Source organism: Triticum aestivum, chromosome 6B (assembly GCF_018294505.1).
Source record: "Triticum aestivum cultivar Chinese Spring chromosome 6B, IWGSC CS RefSeq v2.1, whole genome shotgun sequence".
Classification (NCBI taxonomy): Eukaryota; Viridiplantae; Streptophyta; class Magnoliopsida; order Poales; family Poaceae; genus Triticum; species Triticum aestivum.
This window is the reverse complement of record NC_057810.1, coordinates 694,045,899-694,054,528: the sequence shown is the minus strand read 5'-3', so window position 1 is coordinate 694,054,528 and position 8,630 is coordinate 694,045,899. Positions and strand designations below refer to the sequence as shown.

Sequence of the window (8,630 nt, the reverse complement as noted above, 5' to 3'; positions counted from 1 at the left end):
TTTTTGAAAAACACAAACATTTTCAAAAAAACGAGAAAATTTCGAAACAAGATTTTTTAAAATTTTCGAATATTTTTCAAATCAGGAACACCACTTTTCAAACAATTGACAGAAAAAAATAAAGATAGAAAAAAGGAAAAGGAAATACAAAAAAAGAAGGAGAAAGGAAGAGAAAAAATAAAAATAGAACATCGAAAAAGGGGAAACGGACCGGCCCAATCTTAGGAACCCTGTGGTTAGTTTCAACTATTTATCGCTTGATGCAAGAAATAAGCTCTTCCCAACTGCGTGGGCAATAATAAATGGGCTGGCTTTGTTGGGCCGGAGCACGCGTGGCCCATTGACGGAATTCTGGACAAACATTTGTTCTTTTCTAGCGGATTGACGCACAAAAGTTTAGTACCACCCCGGATACAAAAAAAATCTTCTTGACGGTGAACGGATGAAAAAATTGAAGAAATGCACCTTGCTTTTTTAGTAAAAAAGGTATAGAATCACAAGAGAGAGAGAGAGAGAGAGAGGATGTCATCTAGCTACTGCTATGGACCCTAAGGTCCTGTGGAAACTACTCACACATGGTCATGGTGGCTACTCACACAATGACTCAATTCTCGAAAACTATCTGCTCCAACCCTCTTAAAAAGTTCACTTTAATGAGACCAAAAAGGGATTTTATAGTACGAGGAAAGCATGTAGACAATATTAAAAAGTGAAACATAAACGTCAATTAGATGAAGAAGGAAATACAAATCAGAAGAAAAGTGAAAAGGAAAAATAATAAATAGAATGAAAAAAACATAAAGGAAATCGGCCTCGATCTGGTCTGGTTTAGTCCCACCTCGCTAGCGAGAGAGGCGGAGGTGGGAGAGCTGGTGTATATAACTAGCCCATGGAGCACCGGTGCAACTTAAATACCTAGACAGGGTTTACGACTGATCAAGAAGGGTCGTGGCCTAGATCAACGGCTCACATTGCACTTGGCGAGCATGTTGGTCTATCATCTGCCCAATTGGGAGAATGACGTCAAAATTTATGGTAGAGGGGGTATGCGCTCGCGCGACCCCTGCCAATCCATCAAAATTAAACTTTAGAATTTCATCATTGCAGCTATGCACGTTTTGCAAGTTGCTTCTACTTGGTCAAGCAAGTATACATGGTATTTTTTTTGCTATTAATAGTTTTGCAATGCCAAGAATTTCCAAAACATACAACTCTATGTGAGTGTGGCCACATGAATTTTGTAGCCAGCCAATTAGTAGCCAATATTTCGGCCAATATCTACAAGCTCTAAAGGAAATTTTGGTAACATATGAGGCGGCCTCGGGCCAAAAGGTAAATTTGCAGAAGTCGTCCATATTTTTTGGCAAGGGATGCCCGGACACCACAAAAGAAGAGCTCAAATCGGTTTTGGGTGTGTCCTCAGAGGCTCTAAGTGAGAGGTACCTCGGTCTCCCAACACTGGTTGGAAGATCCAAGGAGGGCACTTTTCAGTATGTCACAGAGAGCTCAAAAGGAAAATGTAGTGGCTGGAAGGGTTTAGGTCTTTTCCAAGAAGGCAAGGGAGGTTCTTATCAAGTCTGGACTCCAATCCGTGCCTACTTTCACCATGAGTTGTTTCCACCTCACAAAGAAAACGTGCCGGAATCTGAATTCTATCTCTTCAAAATTCTGGTGGGGGGCAAAGGATGGTGAGCGCAAGGTACACTGGATCTCCTGGCAAAAGATGTGCATGTCCAAAAGAGATGGGGGTATGGGCTTTCGTGATCCGGTTGCTTTTAACCAAGCACTGCTCGCGAAACAGGCTTGGCGCCTATTGCAATATCCGGAGTCCTTGGTGGCAAGGGTGCTCAAAGCGTGTTATTTCCAGGAGGAGTCTATCATGAGTGCTACATGCCCTTCCTCCGCCTCATATACATACCGGAGTATTCTGCATGGCCGGGACCTCCTTAGAGAAGGGCTCGTTTGGAGGATTGGCGATGGATCTCGTGTCAACATTCATCACAGTAATTGGATCCCGAGGAATGGCTCCATGAAGCCACTTGGACAGGTTTATATGCAAGGGGTGACAAGGGTGGCCGATCTTCTTGAGGCTGATGGCAAAACTTGGAACCGGCAGCAAGGGGTGACAACACGCGAAGCAGGTGATGGTGCAAGCGTTGTATGATCTGTGGTTAGCAAGGAATGAGACCCGTGATGGCAAAAGAATAAAGGAGCCACATGAAATATTGGGCTTGGTGGTGATGCACACCACAGAATGGAGGTTGGCAAACCCCAGGAATACGTCCGTGCGAACCGGTCAGCTATCACAGCCATGGGAGCCGCCGGCCGAGGGATGGACCAAGGTCAACGCAGATGGAGCAGTAGGTAAAGGGGCAGGCAATGCCGGGGGAGGAGTGGTGCTCAGGGACCACATGGGAGCGTTCAGAGCAGGGGCATGTCACCTCTTCTCTGGCGTATCTGATCCAGAGGTAGCTGAACTCCTTGCTTGCAGGCGCGCTCTTGAGGTGGCGAGAGATTCGAACGTGCTGCGAGTCCATGTGGAGCTAGACGCTAAGGGGGTTGTGCACATGCTACAAGCTCAAGGAAAGGAACTTTCGGTGGCAGGACCTTTGGTGGAGGAGATCAAAATGATGCTGAGATCTTTTGAGGAGTTTAAGGTTTCGTGGATTCGTCGGTCAGCTAATATTGCGCACATAAGTTTGCTAGAGTAGCAGTGGATGATGAACTTTGTAAGGTTTGGTTGGGGGCTCCCCCAGACTTCGTTCTTTCTATTTTGTCGGATGAAATTCCGAACTTCGTAAGTTAAATAAAGCGGCAATGATTTGACCCTAAAAAAGGTATTACAAATCTGATTTGATTCACCATATTCCTTGCGAAGAAATCTTCAAAACAAGGCAAGGCCCTAGACTGTGATAAATAGGTAGTTAGCTTAATCATGGGCTTGCGATGTGACCAGTAACTTACGGGAAGCAATACCATTCTTCAGCTAGGCAATGTTCGCTACTCCCTCTCTCTCTCTCTCAGTTTACAAGGCGTGCCCGTACCCCTAGGTCGTCAATTTGACCAACTTAATACAAGTCATATATTACAAAAAATATACCAATATAAACTTCAGATTTCTATTTTCAAAAGATATAATTTTGTGTTATATAAACTTCAGACGTTCGCTAAAAAGGCAACGAGACTATGAAGAGTATAATTTGTTCCACAAGAAAAAAGAGATTTTTATTCCGATTCTTGCGAAGATCGAACAATCCATAGTCAAATTATTTGGCAATTAGCAAATAAAGTTCATGCTTTTCAAATAGGTGGGCCATTGATGGAGTTGAATGACGAAGGACATGACACGCTCATGTGCTCTCACTGTGACTGAAATATGGCGTCCCGCATCACACGGGCTTCCACCACCACCAACCACCCGACATAAAACCACACATGAAAATACTCCACTAATCCAGCGCTCCTCCTCCAAAGCACTTCTCCACCATTCCTCCCACTCTCAAAAGAACCCCCTTTCTCATTTCTTTTCAAAATCATCACACAACATGCGCGTCGGCCCCTTGGAGCCGTTCCAAATCCCTCACCGCCCTCTCCCTCCTCCTTGTTCCCCAATTCTCGGATCCTGAGCCCCTCCTGCTGCTCGCTATGACACGTGCCCACCCAATGTTTGACCGAAATCCGGCCGCGGGAGGCACGTTTATGGAAATCACGTTAGGGATGCTACAAAACTTCTTGATAATATTATGGCTAATTATTCTCAATGGCACACTGAAAGATTTTCTAGTAAAAAAGCTGTTGGAAATATGCCCTAGAGGCAATAATAAAAGTATTATTATTATATTTCCTTGTTCATGATAATTGTCTTTTATTCATGCTATAACTGTATTATCCGGAAATCGTAATACACGTGTGAATACATAGACCACAATATGTCCCTAGTGAGCCTCTAGTTGACTAGCTCGTTGTGATCAACAGATAGTCATGGTTTCCTGGCTATGGACATTGGATGTCGTTGATAACGGGATCACATCATTAGGAGAATGATGTGATGGACAAGACCCAATCCTAAGCATAGCACAAAGATCGTGTAGTTCGTTTGCTAGAGCTTTGCCAATGTCAAGTATCTCTTCCTTTGACCATGAGATCGTGTAACTCCTGGATACCGTAGGAGTGCTTGGGTGTATCAAACGTCACAACGTAACTGGGTGACTATAAAGGTGCACTACAGGTATCTCCGAAAGTATCTATTGTTTTATGCGGATCGAGACTGGGATTTGTCACTCCGTGTAAACGGAGAGGTATCTCTGGGCCCACTCGGTAGGACATCATCATATGCGCAATGTGACCAAGGAGTTGATCACGGGATGATGTGTTACGGAACGAGTAAAGTGACTTGCCGGTAACGAGATTGAACAAGGTATTGGATACCGACGATCGAATCTCGGGCAAGTAACATACCGATAGACAAAGGGAATTGAATACGGGATCGATTGAGTCCTTGACATCGTGGTTCATCCGATGAGATCATCGTGGAACATGTGGGAGCCAACATGGGTATCCAGATCCCGCTGTTGGTTATTGACCGGAGAACGTCTCGGTCATGTCTGCATGTCTCCCGAACCCGTAGGGTATACACACTTAAGGTTCGATGACGCTAGGGTTATAAAGGTAGCTTGCATGTGGTTACCGAATGTTGTTCGGAGTCCCGGATGAGATCCCGGACGTCACGAGGAGTTCCGGAATGGTCCGGAGGTAAAGATTTATATATAGGAAGTCCTGTTTCGGCCATCGGGACAAGTTTCGGGGTCATCGGTATTGTACCGGGACCACCGGAAGGGTCCCGGGGGCCCACCGGGTGGGGCCACCTGCCCCGGGGGCCACATGGGCTGTAGGGGGTGCGCCTTGGCCTACATGGGCCAAGGGCACCAGCCCCAAGAGGCCCATGCGCCTAGGGAACCCTAGAGGGAAGAGTCCTCAAGGGGGAAGGCACCTCCGAGGTGCCTTGGGGAGGATGGACTCCTCCCCCCCCCTCTTGGCCGCCGCACCAGATGCCATCTAGAGGCTGGCCGCCGCCCCTTGGGGTGGGAAACCCTAAAGGGGGCGCAGCCCTCCCCTTCCCCTATATATATTGAGGCATGGGGCTGCCCATAACACTGAGCCCTTGGCGCCTCCCTCCCTCCCGTGACACCTCCTCCTCTCCCGTAGGTGCTTGGCGAAGCCCTGCAGGATTGCCACGCTCCTCCATCACCACCACGCCGTTGTGCTGCTGCTGGATGGAGTCTTCCTCAACCTCTCCCTCTCTCCTTGCTGGATCAAGGCGTGGGAGACGTCACCGGGCTGTACGTGTGTTGAACGCGGAGGTGCCGTCCGTTCGGCACTTGATCATCGGTGATCTGAATCACGACGAGTACGACTCCATCAACCCCGTTCACTTGAACGCTTCCGCTTAGCGATCTACAAGGGTATGTAGATGCACTCTCCTTTCTACTCGTTGCTGGTCTCTCCATAGATAGATCTTGGTGTTACGTAGGAAAATTTTTGAATTTCTGCTACGTTCCCCAACAGTGGCATCATGAGCTAGGTCTATTGCGTAGATTCTTTGCACGAGTAGAACACAAAGTAGTTGTGGGCGTTGATGTTGTTCAATATGCTTACCGTTACTAGTCCAATCTTGTTTCGACGGTATTGTGGGATGAAGCGGCCCGGACCGACCTTACACGTACTCTTACGTGAGACAGGTTCCACCGATTGACATGCACTTGGTGCATAAGGTGGCTAGCGGGTGCCAGTCTCTCCCACTTTAGTCGGAACGGATTCGATGAAAAGGGTCCTTATGAAGGGTAAATAGCAATTGGCATATCACGTTGTGGTCTTGCGTAGGTAAGAAACGTTCTTGCTAGAAACCCATAGCAGCCACGTAAAACATGCAACAACAATTAGAGGACGTCTAACTTGTTTTTGCAGGGTATGCTATGTGATGTGATATGGCCAAGAAGAATGTGATGAATGATATGTGATGTATGAGATTGATCATGTTCTTGTAATAGGATTCACGACTTGCATGTCGATGAGTATGACAACCGGCAGGAGCCATAGGAGTTGTCTTTATTTTTTGTATGACCTGCGTGTCATTGAAGAACGCCATGTAAACTACTTTACTTTATTGCTAAACGCGTTAGTCATAGAAGTAGAAGTAGTCGTTGGCGTGACAACTTCATGAAGACACGATGATGGAGATCATGATGATGGAGATCATGGTGTCATGCCGGTGACGATGATGATCATGGAGCCCCGAAGATGAAGATCAAAAGGAGCAAAATGATATTGGCCATATCATGTCACTATTTGATTGCATGTGATGTTTATCATGTTTATGCATCTTGTTTACTTAGGACGACGGTAGTAAATAAGATGATCCCTTACAAAATTTCAAGAAGTGTTCTCCCCTAACTGTGCACCGTTGCTACAGTTCGTCGCTTCTAAGCACCACGTGATGATCGGGTGTGATGGATTCTTACGTTCACATACAACGGGTGTAAGACAGTTTTACACAGCGAAAACACTTAGGGTTAACTTGACGAGCCTAGCATGTGCAGACATGGCCTCGGAACACGGAGACCGAAAGGTCGAGCATGAGTCGTATAGTAGATACGATCAACATGAAGATGTTCACCGATGATAACTAGTCCGTCTCACGTGATGATCGGACACGGCCTAGTTGACTCGGATCATGTAATCACTTAGATGACTAGAGGGATGTCTATCTGAGTGGGAGTTCATAAGATGAACTTAATTATCCTGAACATAGTCAAAAGACCTTTTGCAAATTATGTCGTAGCTCGCGCTATAGTTCTACTGTTTAGATATGTTCCTAGAGAAAATATAGTTGAAAGTTGATAGTAGCGATTATGCGATCAGTAGAAAGCTTATGTCCTTAATGCACCGCTCAGTGTGCTGAACCCCAAACGTCGTTTGTGGATGTTGTGAACATCGGACATACACGTTTTGATAACTACGTGATAGTTCAGTTAAATGGTTTAAGTAGAGGCACCAAAGACGTTTTCGAAACGTCGCGGAACATATGAGATGTTTCGAGGGCTGAAATTGGGATTTCAGGCTCGTGCCCACGTCAAGAGGTATAAGACCTCCGACGATTTTCTTAGCCTACAAACTAAGGGAGAAAAGCTCAATCGTTGAGCTTGTGCTCAGATTGTCTGAGTGCAACAATCACTTGAATCGAGTGGGAGTTGATCTTCCAAATGAGATAGTGATGTTTCTCCAAAGTCATTGCCACCAAGCTGCTAGAGCTTCGTGATGAACTATAACATATCAGGGATAGATATGATGATCCTTGAGGTATTCGCGATGTTTGACACCGCGAAAGTAGAAATCAAGAAGGAGCATCAATTGTTGATGGTTGGTGAAACCACTAGTTTCAAGAAGGGCAAGGGCAAGAAGGGATACTTCATGAAACGGCAAATCAGCTGCTGCTCCAGTGAAGAAACCCAAGGTTGAACCCAAACCCGAGACTAAGTGCTTCTGTAATAAGGGGAACAACCACTGGAGCAGCATTACCCTAGATACTTGGTAGATGAGAAGGCTGGCAAGGTCGATAGAAGTATATTGGATATACATTATGTTAATGTGTACTTTACTAGTACTCCTAGTAGCACCAGGGTATTAAGATACCGGTTCAGTTGCTAAGTGTTAGTAACTCGAAATAAAAAGCTACGAAATAAAAGGAGACTAGCTAAAGGTGAGCTGACGATATGTGTTGGAAGTGTTTCCAAGGTTGATGTGATCAAGCATCGCACGCTCCCTCTACCACCGAGATTGGTGTTTGCGTTGAGCGTAGACATGATTGGATTATGTCTATCGCAATACGGTTATTCATTTAAGGAGAATAATGGTTACTCTATTTTTGAATAATACCTTCAATGGTCTTGCACCTAAAGGAATGGTTTATTAAATCTCGATCATAGTGATACACATTTTCATGCCAAAAGATATAAGATAGTAATGATAGTACCACTTACTTGTGGCACTGCCATGGAAGTCATATTGGTATAAAACGCATGAAGAAGCTCCATGTTGATAGATCTTTGGACTCACTCGTTTTTGAAAAGTTTGAGACATGCGAACCATGTCTATTGGTGTATATGCATGAAGAAACTCCATGCAAATGGACCGTTCGGACTCACTTGATTTTGAATCACTTGAGATATGCAAATCATACCACATGGGCAAGATGACTGAAAAGCCTCGTTTTCAGTAAGATGGAACAAGATAGCAACTTGTTGGAAGTAACACATTTTGATGTGTGCAGTCCAATGAGTGCTGAGGCATGCAGTGAATATCGTTATGTTCTTACTTCACAGATGATTCGAGTAGATGTTGAGAATATTTACTTGATGAAACACAAGTCTGAATTATTGAATGGTTCAAATAATTTCAGAGTGAAGTAGAAGATCATTGTGACAAGAGGATAAAATGTCTATGATATGATCATAGAGATGAATATCTGAGTTACGAGTTTTGGCACACAATTAAGACATTGTGGAAATTGTTTCGCAATTAATACCGCCTGGAACACCATAGTGTGATGGTGTGTCCGAACATCATAGTTGCAC

At 45.0% G+C, this 8,630-nt stretch overlaps 1 non-coding gene across 1 annotated transcript; it reads left to right on the top strand.

Moving 5' to 3' along the window:
• The first annotated feature begins 907 nt into the window (after positions 1–907).
• On the top strand, positions 908–1,067 carry LOC123140211 (U1 spliceosomal RNA). Its single transcript, XR_006469863.1, has one exon. It is a non-coding gene; the product is annotated as a U1 spliceosomal RNA (small nuclear RNA).
• The last annotated feature ends 7,563 nt before the right edge of the window (positions 1,068–8,630 follow it).